This window comes from Prenolepis imparis, unplaced genomic scaffold (genome assembly GCF_030444845.1).
Source record: "Prenolepis imparis isolate NDT839.2.m4 unplaced genomic scaffold, iyPreImpa1.0 SCAF_4, whole genome shotgun sequence".
In the NCBI taxonomy this organism is placed as follows: Eukaryota; Metazoa; Arthropoda; class Insecta; order Hymenoptera; family Formicidae; genus Prenolepis; species Prenolepis imparis.
The window spans coordinates 13,899,335-13,915,619 of NW_028141162.1; the positions used below are offsets into that span (position 1 = coordinate 13,899,335).

Genomic DNA, 16,285 nt, shown 5'->3' on the forward strand with positions numbered 1-16,285 from the left:
TTGCAAAATAATTATATCGCATAATGCATTTTCTTATATCTATCAATTTTCTTTACATATAAATACAAAATATTTTCTTGCATATTAGATATTGGAGTCGCAGCTATTATTTTTTTGGATTAAAATTTCCAACATTTGTAAAAATGACGTTGTGCCGTGGGTTTTTAATGTACCGGCATACCGAGAATTCCGTATTCATTGCAAGCACGCTCATTTTAATTAACTGTTGAAAGAGGATTTTAATTTACTCGCGTGTTAAATATGTCAAGAATGAAATAGCTTCTCGTCTCCGATCTTATATAAGAAAGTTATTCAAATTATTCTTACTCTCGTAAGATTATTATTTAATAAAGATACATCTGTCGCGTATTCGAGAATTGAATAAATGTTCCGTAATATAAAATAGATGATATCGCTTTATTTGTAAGAGAGATTCTCTCGTCGACGTAATTAGCATCACTTAATGAAGGCTGCACGATGATGTTATTTTAATTGCGAGGGTAACGCAGACAGGTGATAACAGTTTCTGTCTTTCAATGAGAGTAATTAAGAAAATTGCATCAATTTCTCAAGGGTTCAAACGCGCAACTATCTTAGAAGACGACATTTGCTATGTCTCGAGCGATGATATTTATTTGTCAAAAGCGAATTGCTATTTTTATTTTCTCGGACTTGCTAATTAAATGATTGTTGTTCTCGCATTTTTTACGCAATGAAAAATACAGTTATTTACTAATTTTATTGCTTTCCAAGAAAATGTCGCATAAGTTTCGCAGCAAAAATACTCTGGGTAACTAATTACAACAATATAATGTAACAGCAATTTTCATAATGTACTGTTTCATAATAATTGTTCGAGGCTTGTAAAATAAGAAAAAAAGATAAAAGAGATAAAAAAGGGTAATTAAATCGAAATATATTCAGGACGAATGTAGCGCAACTCGTAAGGTGTTTAGCAATCCCTTACATCGGCGTTAATCTACAGTCTACAGTATAGGATTCGTCTTGAATTCCGGAACAGCAAGTTTCCCACATTAATTAATTAATCCGCGTTCTAATCGAACTTCGTTGTTTAGTGAACCGCGACTTCCAGCATCATTCACGATTTCAGTGATCACGTTTTATCGTACATACTACTCTATATCTCTCTATGTCCGCTTATGTAGAGACAAAAGTGGAGACGAATTACTCAAAAGATTGTTAAAATATTTATTATATAAATATTCATTAAATAAAATATTTATTATATTTATTAGCGATCATATGGCGTGAACAATTTCTTTTCGATAATCGATATCTTAGCATGAAAAATTTGTGCGTAAATCTAAAAATCGATTAAATGAAGTAATGAAGAACTGAAGAATTGAAAAAAAAAAAATTATTTAAACGACGTGCTCTTGTTTAACAAAGAGAATTTATGGGGAATGAAGGATTTATACAACCAATAACATTAATGTCGGACAATAGCGCCCATAATTCCCAGCACGGTCAATTTAAATGTCGGGCTCGTTTATTACGTTACTTATTATTACGCGCGCTGCTTTATTTCCGCGAGATTTCTATTGCTTTATCCGGCCCGTCTCTTGCCTCGGGACGGATATTATTCTTATATCCTCTCACAGTTTCAATGTTACTCCTGGGGAACCATCTCTCTCGCGAGGTATGCACGCTGTGTATGCAAACCTATGTATTATTTCAGTATTCCATACTGCGCGATATTGTGTCAAAAACGAGTGAATCTTTAATACGCCGCGTCTCGTAAATCTCGCATTCCGTTTCGTCTACATCTCATACCCCGTAGCCGTTTATACGCTATGCGTTATTTAGGTACGCCTATAACATCATAGTGCTCTTTCAATATCATCTTAACAATATCCTAATCTTAACAATCCTCTAATAAATTCTGTAACTCTGTCAACGTCTGGTTGTCGAATAAAAAAGTAAAATATATCTTAATCTTTATCTTATATCTTTCTTTAATGAACAAAGTTCATTATATTTCTGCTATTAGATGAAATCTCGCATAATTATATTAATGTCATAATTATGTATTACTATATATATATCTGTTCTATATATCTTATTATTATCTATGTGTCTATTTATTAATATCACGTTGTTGATATAAAGTTTTTGATTTTTTGCAATGAAGATCACAACAAATCTAATATTTTGTTGTATTATGCAAAAAATGACAAATGTTCGGCAATATTTTAAAAGAATATCAATGTAAAATTGATATTTTCGAAAACAAAAAATTTTTAATGCAGTCACTATCGATTCTATTTATTCGATATTTTTGAGATAAATTTTATATAAATGACAAACTCTCGAGTCGCAAAAATGTTTGAACGTTTTAATAATTTTCTAAATAAATTATTGAAATTTGCGATACCATTTACTCTTGTTTATTTATTTTTTAATCAAGTTATAATTTCATATTTAATTTTAAATTAATATTTCAATAAGCGATAAATTTAAAATGAACTATAAACTATAATTTTATTAAATAAACAAATTCGTCATTTATATAAAATTTATCTCAATTTAAAAAAAGTTTCATGACGCTTCAACATATACGTCGTGAAATTTCACTTACAATTAATAGCATAACTTGCATCTCATCGAATAAACTCCAAACGCGATATCTCATACATTATTATTATTTTATGCATATTTCCTTCCACCTTCCCAATGTCTATTCTTTTTTTTCATGCTAGAATACACACAAACAATGTATTATTCCGCGCGTATACCGTGCGACTCATATGTAAGTATTGCGTCGAGAATGACTGAATCCGCGGAGGATCTGTTTTCCATCGTATCGTGTGTAAAGGATATGGATGCTCGAAGGCAATACATGCCACGACAGAGGTATCCGCACACTGGTCCCATCCATCTGATCGAGATCCCGCAATCCTTTGATCCCATTCGGATTCAAAGTTCGTAGCACTAGGTGCACTCGCGAGATCGACAAGTTGGAAAAAGTATTAAACTTGCCATCGGAATTTTTATCATTTCATCAACTTTGTATAAATATTGTCATATGTACGAATTTTATCTAGATATTGATTTATGTATCGAAAGATCTAAATCTTCAATTTATATCTTCAAATTACATGTTAAATATAATTTTATCGCTATAATGTGCGAATTATGATTAAAAAATAGGAAATTAATAGATATTTTATAATCTAAATTATATATTTAATATATTTAATTATATATTTAATAATCTTAATCATCTAAATTATTATTAATATATATCATGTTACTTATTATATGTGTAGAGTAATATGATAAATTAATTGTTATTCGAGATTATGCATATATATGTATACGCATATTTTGTGCATACATATACATTCTTTTTCATTCTTTAAATTTTCTTGCTTTCTACTTGGTGACGTCAAGTCCCAGTCAATGCTTCAAGTAGAGAATTTTACTGAGAAGTAAATATTAAAAATACGGCGACATTCATTTCTATTCTCGCGGCTGCATAGACTCGTGGAATCTTGTCGAAACTTTCGTCGCAATCTCGAGGAGCGAGTACTACGGCCCGACAGCTACCACCTGCTACTCCCACAATATTATTCTCGTAAAATTTTTATCAGAAGCACGTCGAACACCGTGGCCCACTATCGCTTGAACGCGTGTTGCACTTAAAAGATCTGGGACAGCTCTTGTTAAGAGTTCTCTGTAGCTTTTTTGATTATGTATTTACGGAATCAAGACATAAAATGTGCTTTATATTATTTAATCTCTTGATGTGAGAAATTTTAGATTTTCCAAGTTGCAAGCGATCATTGTTGCAATAACTTTAAAATATTAATAAAATTTATTAACGGAGAAATATTTATTAGTGAAGATTTAGATTTTTTAAAGTAAACTTTTTGATGATTAATATCTTGTTCCACACTGCAATTACTAAGAGATTGCTGCAGAGTTTTTCAATAGCTAATAATCTAATTTCATTTGTCTTTCTGTTAGTTTTTCTAATAAAAAAGAACTTCGGTTAAATATTCCTTTATTTAATTTATTTAAAAATATATCAAATCTGTGTAGTAAAATTAAGATTTTTCGTCTGCTTATGTATGAAATAATGAATGTCTTTAAATATTCAATTTCTTTAATGAATAATCAAAGTTTAACGTTTCTTTGCTTGAGTATGATGATTTCTTTGGTGAGAGATTCTATCGTGCATTTTTACTCTGACTCTCCATGAGAATCTAGGATTATCAGATCTTTATAGAATGTCATCAAATCTCTTTTTCTTATTTTGGATCATAATTAAATTAGGTGTTGGATTTAATTTAACTCTTCTTTATATACTGTCATTTTTTTGTTTTCTCTTTCTTCAGATTTTATACTGCTTTCGTGAGATAATCGTTCTTCGAATGCGACTCGTGTCAAAGTTATATTGCTCTCATCCTCTATAGTATAATTCATTTTTTGCCATTCTAGAATGCTCTTATTGCGAATAAGAACTACATTGTATAAATTACTTAAGTTTCTTTTTTTCTTGTCCAGAGACAGAAAAATTAACTGTGCGCGTTGTATAATCAGGTCAACTTTTTGTTATATATTACTGTACAGTGCGAGTATAAGCAGCACGTCTACACACTATCAGCGAGGAATGATGAGTGCATTTTACAACATGTGCTACGACTATTGGCGACAATAATATTTTTATTTTTGCCAATAGACACGATAATGTCTCGCCATGTATGTTTGTACATAAAAGTAATAACAGACAGTGTGTGAGTAAGTTTATGTCATTACAAAGTTAAAAAAAAAAGACTAACCGTTTTTCGTAGACTTTTGATATCGTTATCCAAATATATGATACAGTTTTCCAAATTGCTCTATTTTGTCACAATTTAAAGAAATTTTTTTAGATTAAAATTGCAAGACAAAACTCAAATCGGCGCAAAACAATATAAATATTATCGTAAGAGTTACAAAAAAAAGAGAAATATAAAAAGAATTAACAAACTTATATTTTTCTATAGAGTTCTGGTTATAAAAAGATTAAAATATTTACACACAAAATATTTCGAAATTTATGCTTAAAGTGTCACATGGAAATTATAAGTTTTATAAATTACAGTTTGAAGTTTAGATTCTCCGATTAAATTTGTTTTTTGTATAAGTTGTATACGAATTTTAATATAAATATACTATCTAAAATAATTTAAATTAAAAAAAAAAATTTTTGTTTATATTTTTTGATATCAAAGCGTAAGAAACGTGTCAATAATAAAAGAAATAATATCTATAAAGAATTTAAATAAATAAGTGAAATTCAAACAAAGGCGATGAAAATCAACTTCTCCAAATAATTTACATGCATCATATGTAATCAAAATTTTCAACATAACGATACTCTCGTAACTCACGTACAAACATTTCATATAACCCACTGTTCCAACTACGAATCATATTAAACTAGTGTCCTTAAGTTAAGATGAATTATCCCCGAAACCAAATCGAGAGAATTGACAGCAATGTCCGAAAATGGCTTTGTTTTATCTATCCTTTTCGTGTTTCTTTCTTTTTCTCCATCCACGATCGAATATTCGCGAGAGCTTTGTTTTTAAATAGACCATTACTATTTATTTCTGTTAATATTTTTGTAATATTTCTTCTGACTCTCGCGAAATGATACCTGTGCGCTAATGTACCGTAAAAAATCAAAAATTTTAATCGATATAGACGTGATGTGCAGATATGACGCGTTACATAAATGAATATATATATATATAAATGAATATATATATATATAAATTAATATATATATATATATATATTTATCTAATACTTTATATAATATTGTATATAGCATTATAAATACAATAATAAAACAATAACGTGCAATAACACTATTACATACAAAATTACATATAACGTAAAAATAACATACATAACGTACAAATCGACATTTTGTATCATGTTTTGAATCTAATCAACTATCATACATGATCAAAAGTACAAATTATGATATTTAATTCTTTTTATTTATTGAGCTCTTAAAGAAACTAAAGAAATAAGTTAGATTAATATAAAAATCTTTATGCCTAATTGAGAATTCGATAAGTAACACACTACGATACCTTTCTACGTTAATAGCCTTAATAATGTAATTAAAAAATATTTTATAATATAGTCGCGCAAAACGTTAAGATAAAATTGATTATAAAAATGATGGCCAATCACAATTCTGACTGATCTCATTTCTCATATAATCTTTTATATCGTTGATAAAATTTATGACATTATAACATCGAAGAAATAAATTCTAAACTCAAACACAGATTGAAAACTTCATCAATTAAAAGTCTCTAGTTTAATTTAAATATTTATATTTAAAATTGTAATTTGTCGCGCGCGCGGAACATTCTACAAACTGTACACAAGGTTACGCGCGGTAGTTACAAATTATCATAAGTGTATAAATATTTGAGTTCAATATCTTCTTATTTGTTTATTTGCCCTTCTAATGTAAAAATTAACTACGATGAGTGATAGTTGCTGGCAGTGAGTTAGAAGTTACACATAACAAGTAACAATAAGTGTGACAAAAACTATTTATTTAACACACAAATATACAAAGAAATAGGTCTTCAAAGTAAGAAAATTATAATTGTATTTATTTTATATTATTTTCATTTTATATTATTCTATCTATATATTTTTAACTTATACTTTTTATATATTGCCATTTAAAATTCCGTTAAGAAAATAAAAGATTTTTAGAAAAAATAGACTAGCAAATAAGAGTATATATTGAAAATCGTAAAAAAAATGCTCTCTTGTATAATCAACAAAATAAAACCGATATATATAATCTGATTTCTTGCGTATAATTAAATAAAAAATGCAAAATATAAGTTTTTTTATTTTTAAATTACGAGCAGCATTCACATTTTAAAAAAGAATCACACAATCTCAATTCAGATTCTGAATGCTTATATGTATATTTATACAAATGTAGCATCCTATTTTTCATACATTATTTTCATATATCAAATTTTGTCGATAAAAGTTTTAAATGCTGTTTAAATTATTAAATAACATAAATAAAAATTATTTTTTACAGTGTCGCAGAACACAAATAATAAAGATACAACATTTCAGGAATATAATTGCCATCACTGCAACGAGACTGGATTTAAATCCGCGATCGAACTAATACGACATATAATAATGATTCATGTTCTTACAACTGGTTGGCAATTTTTTTTTAAAGTCACTTGCTTTTTATTTAACTCTTTGAGGAGCACAATTTCGAATGGATTTTTATTTGTATTTAATTATAGCAAATTATTATATATTATATAAATTATTATATATTCTAAAATTTATTTTTGCTCAAGTTAAGCTTTCAGACCTTTGTTTATTATAAATCTGAAGTTTAAAAATTTAAAGTGGTGGACTTAATGTGACGGACAATTTGTTAAAAATTATTATTTGTGCTAAAATTATTTATTTGCGAGTTTTTTAAATTATTTACAAATCTAAAGAAAATTTTGAATAGCAAATTAAACAAAGTAAATTGCTTTGTTATAATAATAAAAAAATATTTATTTTAATATTTTCATACAAATAAGATTTTTTGTCAACAATAAGAATAAAAAATTTCAATAAATTATATATTACACAATAAAATATGCTTAATATTTTTTAAGTTTTTATCTTTCTAACTTTATTAGTTTTACGAGAAACTGAATTAATTTGAAAAAAATTCGCGCTTTATATGTATATATATATATATATGTATATATATATTTGGTTCAAAGCTCAGATTTCTACGTTTAAATTTGTTTTCTATACAAGTTGTACGGACATGTTGGTATAATATATATCATTTTTTTTAAATAGCATAAATAAACAACTTTTTTGTAGCGTCTACGAGCACAAGTAGCGAAAAAAGAAGAAACGAAATAACAAAAGAAACGAAATCCGAAGAATTTCGCTGCCCTTACTGCATTCGTCCTCTCCCTACAAATCTCAACGAATTCGAATCACACATAGATTATCATATATTTCACCATAATATTCGTGGTTGGCAAATAATACTTTCTTTTGTTTGTAAACAAAATACATAACATTTAAAACATATTTTTGATACTCTGATATGTTGTATAAATGTAGTGAATCTGCTTACAACAAACAATAATATGTTCTAAACATATTTAAAACATTTAAAACATATAATATAATATATAGAATATATATTATACATGTTATATTTTATATTATACTATTTACTTTATTCTACATTTTATATCAAAATAAATTTTTTTTCTTAATATAATTTTATTTTTGTATATAAGAATTTTTTAAAAGTACATATTGTATTAAATTTGACCAGTTCTTAATAAAATGCACAGGAAACTCTAGGAATAAAAAAAAAACATGTGCAAGCGCGTCAAAATTAATATCTACTATTAAAACTTTAAATTTTAACAGTTTAATATTTAAAAATAATTAAGATTAAATAAAAGTAAATTTAAAGAAATAGAAGCAATAAAATAAAATAAATATACTTTATATTTAACACAATTATTTGTTATTAATATTTTTAAGAAGTATATTTTATTGTACTACACACATTTCAAAATAATTAATTAATATCTTTTTAATAAATTTATGTTAAATATGTTTTTAAAAAATCATATGTCAAACATTTGTGTTAAATATTTCTTCAAAATATAACTGCTTATCATATATATAACAATCTTATACACGCAAACGTACAAACAAAATGTTCCAAGATTAATGCTTAGAATGTCTCATATGAAATTTCAAGTTTTATAGATTAAAATTCAAAGAGCAGATTCTTGCATTAAAATTTTTTTTTCTATATAAATTATACGAACACTTGAGTATAATATATCATCTATCTAAAGTAATATAAATTTGAAAACAAAATTTTTATTTTTTATAGTGTTATACTATGAAGGTAGACTATTTCAATGCCCCTTTGATTGCGAAGCATTATATGAAGACTACTATGATTTCCGAACACACTTGATGTTGGGTCATTCAATTAGCAAGAAGGTGATAGAATACTTCGACAATTTGGTACCTTATATGGCAACAAGTTGGAATATTTTTAAGTGCCATATTTGTCATGAAATATTTTCTGAAAAGAAATTTCTCTACAATCACATTCTCTATAGACATCCTCACAACTAATGTTGTGTAGAGACAAACATAAAAAATGACGTTTGCAACAATTCATGTACACAACGCGTAAGTCAACTTTTCTACATAACATGTCTCTCGTATATTATGTACAAATATGTCATAGAATTCAACGTCACAACTATGAATTATATTAAACGAGTGTCATTAAGTTAAGGCGAATCATCTCAAAAATCAAATCGAATTCACAGCGATGCCCGATAATAATTTTTTGTTTTATTTATCTCTCTCGCGTTTCTTTCTTGTTTCTTCACGCGCGATCGAATATATTCGCGAGAGCTTCGTTTATAAAAAGGTACTAATATTTCTAATATATTTCTGATAATAAAATTCTGTGATATTGTAACTGTTGCAGGGCAATCCTCGCATTACCTGATGAGTTAATGATTTCGTAAATATGTAGATATAAATGTATACATATACATATTAAAAAAGTGAATTGTGAGCACACCAGATTTGTCTGCGTAAAACATTATAAACTCTAATATGTTATCGAAACATGAAATTATTTTATCATATATGTATATATATATATATATATATATATATAAATTATTGATGTACAATTGTACATATGTACAATATAGTATTATGTATAATATATATGTATACGTTATATATTTATTATGTATATACATATGTACATTTATATTACATATAAACAAACACATATAAACATATATATATACATAATACATACATATCATGTACATATATCACAAAGTTATATACGTATAAGTAAATAATTTACCTTGCCGATTTTTGTAAACAAAAAAATAGATTTTAGATATCACATGAAATTTATTCAGATAGTCAAGTCTTTTAAGATTAGGTACTGCAAATTACATATTACGTGCAACATATTTGTTGACTCAACTAAAAAAAAAATATATATGTATATATATACAAAAAATACGTTTAAAAAATCATTGAATGTCTAATTTTACTATTGAAACTATTACAAATAATTTTTTAATCAAATATTCTGTCTAAAAATTTTGTTAAACATCTCACATTTTTACATATAAAATATAAAAATATATTGAACGAAAATATAAACAATTTATTCAAATTTTAATAATATTGTCCCATCTTTCATATATACCTATTTCTGAATAACTTTATAACGATGTATCGCATCACATCAAGATTTTGAAATTGCATAAAGGTGCGGAAAGTGATTTTAGCTATATTAAGGAGTATGTTAGAAGAAAAACTTGAAAAAATACATTTTTTTTAAATTTACATTTATTGAATTTGAAGATCTAAAGAGAAAACGATTTTTTGAAATCTTCTGAAATGAGTTTTCTTTAATGAAAAATATGTATGTATGTATATAATATATAATCGTAACATCTGAAATCTGTGATTTAGTATTATTTCTTTAGTAATATCACGGTTCTCACACGCGTGTATATTTTGATATTAATATAATAATATTTCCAAGAACTTTGTCAAGAGATTTTGTGCCAAGATCTTGTCCGACCAAAATCTCAATCGCCGTATAATTCAGAAACGAAATTTCGTGTCCTAGAAATATCGCAACGCGATTATGGTTGTGAGTGTTCAACATTTTTTAGTGTGCTTAAATTAATAACAAAATATTTTTAATACGTATATATATGAAAATTTTACATGCTTATTTACATTATAAGTAAGAAACATCTTGTCAGATTGTTTTCAAAAGAATAATGAATAACAACAGAAATTTCCACACCCATAATTTAATGTATATTACACTTTTATAAAAGAGATCTGTAAAATATTATTATTATCTTCTTATATATAATTTATTTTTACAACGGATAATTTAGAAATATTATCGCCTTTGGTAATTTAAAAAAACAAAAAACGATTATAAGTAGTCGCACCAAATATTGCGAATGCATTATGAATTTAAAGCTATATTTTTTAATCGCGAGATTTGTCTCATCGCGTGCGCGCCACTTGGAAAATGTCGAATTCACATGTGATATATAAATATACGGGAGCGGACTCGCGAGAACTTCTCCGAAATAGAATTTTCTAGCATGACGGGTCGGAGAGACGCGAATATTTCTGCACGTACACAGAGTTCAAATTATCCTAAAATTGCACCAGTACCACCGTCCTCGTTCGTATATTTTGCATCGCGCTTCCTCCCACACGTCACGTTGATTACACTTTATGTGCATCTCTCGCGATCATAATACACGTTGCATTACGCAGACATTTAATGTATCTCTAAATTGTCTGTGGAGTCAAAGATCGTGCAGTAATTATAATTGCAACTGCATTTTAAAAAAACCTCTCTTGCGGACTCCGCTTTATTAGACCAATTAGAGATTGTACGTTATTAGATACATTTTATTGTAGCATATGAAACTAACGCAATGTACTGTGTCTCGTGAATAATACCGTGACGAAAAATTTTAATAATTCTTTGTCATAGAACTTTGACAACAGAGTTATGACTAGAGTAGATTGAGGTAATTTAAAACCGACAAATGTTGATATAATAAGTTGATGAAGCAATCCAAAAATATAATATATAAATTAAAACATTTTTATTTTATTTTTGCGAATTATAAATCGATGCAAATACTTATATACGTCATATACGCACATCATAGCTTTTTTTTTTATTATTTTACCTTATAATATATGTATATAAAATCATTCTAATAACAGGGTGGTGACATGTTTCAACTTTTTTTTACTTACCGGAAAGTAACTAAAAAAGATTCGCATGTTATTATTTAGTTATATCGTCGCTATTGTATCAATTTTTTACGACATTAGTTAGTGCCGAAGCATGTTAGCTTGTCCGTAGAATAATATTAATGACCCTTCATAAAGACCCCGATAATGAATCATAGCGACGAAGGTGGTTCGTCGACGTTGTACAAGGAGCAAGGTGGCTAAGATTTTGAGCATAATCTGCGATATTTTTTTTATATCATCCACAATCGCGCATCGATGTAAATTTTTCGCTTACGTTGATTTTTTGTTTTACGTCAAATAACGATCACTTTATCAAGAATAACTAACTAAAAATTGCATTTGTTGACGAAATGTGAACGCTTGGTATAGGAAATGTATGTTTTTGACATAAAAATGACGTCTTCTAAGTACATTTCGTCTTTCCCGAGGAACGATATTAAAGCTCCTATTAGTGTCCTCGTAATTTCTCACAAATATTTCCGAATCAACGATTTTCAGCTCCTATTGCTGGACGGCTACGTGCTTATTCCTCCTTTGAATCCATCTGTCGTCCGCAGTTTCCCCCATTTTTAATTGAATTTTTTTTTCCCACGAGGGAAGTAATTTATCCTTTTTATCTCCGAGCAGAATCGCAGATTCCAATTGAAAGAAAGTTGAACTAGTGTCTTCCCCAGATGACCGGCTGGTCACCAGGGGTGCTCTGAACACGATAAGGTTAATACCTCAAAATCATTATCGGGCTCGGCTGTTTAATGGTGTGCAAAAAGCGGGCTCTGATATCTGTATGAAATGCGCATAAATCTCTCTTAATCATAGAATAATTTTCGACATAATATATCACTTTTCGATGTATAATTAAATATTTAAAAGTAACTATATTAAAAATTAATATTACAATTATAATTAAAAAGGTTATACAATCAATAATCTAGTCAAGTTCAATTTGATATTCTCTCGACTAATGTTTTCAAAAATAAATTACATTTCATTAATTAAATATTAAATTAAAATTAAATTAAATTCATATCCAACTTTGCATTAAATATATATACATATTTCTTTATTTTAAAATATTTTCTTTTGAGAATATTATCTGAAATAAATGTTTATTCCACTTTCATCTCTGTGGAATTTGACATTTTAGTTTTCATTCAAAATTATATAATTATTCCAAGAGTATGTTGATTACTTATTCCGAAAATATGGTCATCAAGGAGAGGAACATTTTCGTGGGTGAAGTGCACGGACGACTTTTTGCAATTCGCGACGGCACGAGTTTGCGGCAGTTCGGTTACTAAAAACGAAAAGGAAACCGCGGAATGGATTCGCGCGCTGGATGAAAAATGAGCCGCGGAACAATACGAAATCGGCAAAATGAATTAAATGCGCGCGGGGGAGCTTTTTCTCCTCTGGACAATGGCCGTTTCCACGACATCCGCGAGGAATTAGGGCGAAAAAAAGTAAAAAGTAGGCATGGCGATGGTTATCTACTGCTAATAAACCACACGTATCATTATTGCGGATGATTGGACTTAATCATTGGGAGGATTTGAGCACTAATTTCTCTCTTTACAGAATTAAATTTGCACATGTACATAATGTATGACAAATTTAAATATAAAATTATATATGCTCGTTTTATTTTAATTATCTAATTAGTTTGTTAAATTCGAATAAAATATGCATATGCTAAATTTTTAATCTTTTTAATACATTTTTTTGCACACGATATATTTAATAATTTTTAATTTTTTAATAAATCTTTTGAGAGAACCATTATATATATATATATATATACTTGATTTAAAGCCTTTAAGTCCTAAGCCCATCGCAGGTATGACATGTAGGGAATGAAAATCCATCTCGGCAGTGTATATTGAGGAGATTGAAGGAGTGTTGAGAAGGTACAATGAAGACCGCGTGAGAGAGAAAGAGAGAGAAGACAAAGAGAAAAAAAGCTGTCAAAAAAATGATAACGGAGAATAAAGCACGGAGACGAGATGCAATAAAGCGGTAGAACAAAACGAGGAAGAAGAGCTCCAAAGAAGAGAGGAACAGAAAATAAAAAAGAAAGATAATGAGAATTAAATTGAGAGAGGCACAAATGTGATAGAGAGAAGGAGAGAGGGGTGACAACGGTGTTAGATGTGAGACCAGAATAAGATTTGACGAAATAAGAGAAGAAAATAACGATATAACAAAGCGAAGGCGCGCGGCGAAAAAGCAGATAGGAATTAAGAAATATCATATTCACAAGAGAGGACAGTGGGAAGAACGATAAGGGGATAAAGCGAGAAAAATGAGTAGCGCGAATAAACCGGCGCATACATATATGTATGCAGGTGTTTCTACAAAGGATAACAAAAGAGCCATGGATATGTAATGAGAGAAAGAGAGCGACATGCTACGGGATACTGTAAGAGCGACACAGCGGCGGAAAGTAGAAGGGAAATCAGGAAAATTACACGAGCAGAGATCGAGAGGAAAATGATAAAGCTGAAGCAAAGTTCGTGAAAGTGGAGGTGGAGAGGAAAAAGCGCAGAAGAGTTGTTTACTTTTGAGACACAAAGAAGACAATGTTAAGCGACGAAGGAAGATGAAGATATAAGAGAAAGCCAACAACTTTTCTTTTTATTTTCAGCTCTTTCCACGCTAATGGTGTTTTTTAATCGCCTAACGAATATGTTCGCTGCATTTTGCACAATGTGAATTGATTTTATCACAATTATAGATTCATCTGTTACTAATACAAATATATGTACTTTCACGTACGATAATTAAATGTGTAATGGAGCGGAAGAGCGCGTTGCGCTACTGATGTACTACTGATATAACTAAAAGGATTAATGAATAAACCTTAGATTACACCGTTTAAGCATAGTTAACTAACCGCAATATTCATTTTCATAAAGAGAAAGAGAAAAATTAATTTAATTATAAATTAATGACGATATAATGATCATATCACTGTACTCAGTTTTTAATTAAAAGAAGTCTTGTGGAAATAAAATATATATAGTACATAGAATGGATACATATATGCACTACAATTTTTTTTAATGTTAAAATAATTAAAACATATTGTTATACACATATATAACTCTTTTTCTCAAACATACTTAAACTTGAGAATTAAATTTTAATTAAGATATTTTTTTATGTAATAACATTAAACGATAAAAGTTTTCAGTTTATATAAGCTTATCGTCAAAGAGCAGCCTTTTATTCCAGTAATATAAAAATCGTATGTCTTTTTGTTAAAAGCTAGACACAGAGACACTGTGCGCGCGTGTTCTTCATCCCATGACTTGAGAATGACAATCATATTATCCGTGTGTTGCAAACATACAGAGCGGCGAGCAATGATAGAGCAAAATGACGAGGGAGATCGCTCCATTACGCGGACATGCTTGCGATGTGCTCGACAGAGACATTCCGTACGATAGGGGGGAAACGGCTGAGTCCTTGTAAAGATATTAGGTGGCGGGTTCGGGCGAGCACAGAAACCCCATCAGCTCGGTGCTCGTAAATTTTCTCGAAGAACCGCCGAAACTCTACACGGGGGGTAGGCCTACATAAGAATATACTGCAGCCCGAGTTGCTTTCAATCCGCGACGAGACTTCCTTCCCTTGACTGCTCAATCCCGCTCTTACGTCCCTTCGCAGGCTTGTCTTCTTGCAAATAGAAGTAAATGCAGATGACACCCTCTCTCGGGAGAAACGTGTATGTCAGTGATTTAACTCCCTCATACATTACTCAACTCTCTCATCTGTCGCGTAGATTATATGTATATCATAATTCGTATAAGATAACAAATAAAATATAAATGAAAAAAATTTTATATATTTAAGATAATATCTCTAAATCAATATCATAGTAAAGTACTAAAAGAGACATACGGTAATCTTAATAAATTAATGAAGATTTATTAAACTTCTATCGTTCGTACGATTTGTCTGACCATATTAGACACTTTTCTACTTGACGCGCAATTTTTGTACATTCATATTATTTTTATTTTTCAATTTTTCCGATTTTGTATTAACGAGACATCCAGTACTAGTAACAAAGTCTACAAGTCTACAAGATATCGGGTTGCTCGATATTCAGTCGTATATACTTTCTTTGATTCTGAGTACGTAAAAATTATACTTCCGCAAAGTTTCGTGTTAACGGTCGTTCATATCGAAACTTTTCTTACGGCCCGCGGCAATATTCGATAAATCTTCTGGTGGACTCGTAATTTTTCTCTGATGTATAGGGTGTCTGAAGTACACTGCACCTTCTTTCAGAATTCAGATCGGTTAATTAACTCAGAAAAAAATTCTTTAACGATAATCTCACTGAATGGCATTTCTCTTGGCAACATTG

The 16,285-nt window shown here is 29.0% G+C and overlaps 1 protein-coding gene across 1 annotated transcript in view; it reads right to left on the reverse strand.

Moving 5' to 3' along the window:
- The window catches only part of LOC145934932 (uncharacterized), a 469,524-nt gene that overhangs the window by 107,630 nt on the left and 345,609 nt on the right, over positions 1-16,285 (reverse strand). The gene's annotated exons all lie outside the window — the stretch shown is intronic.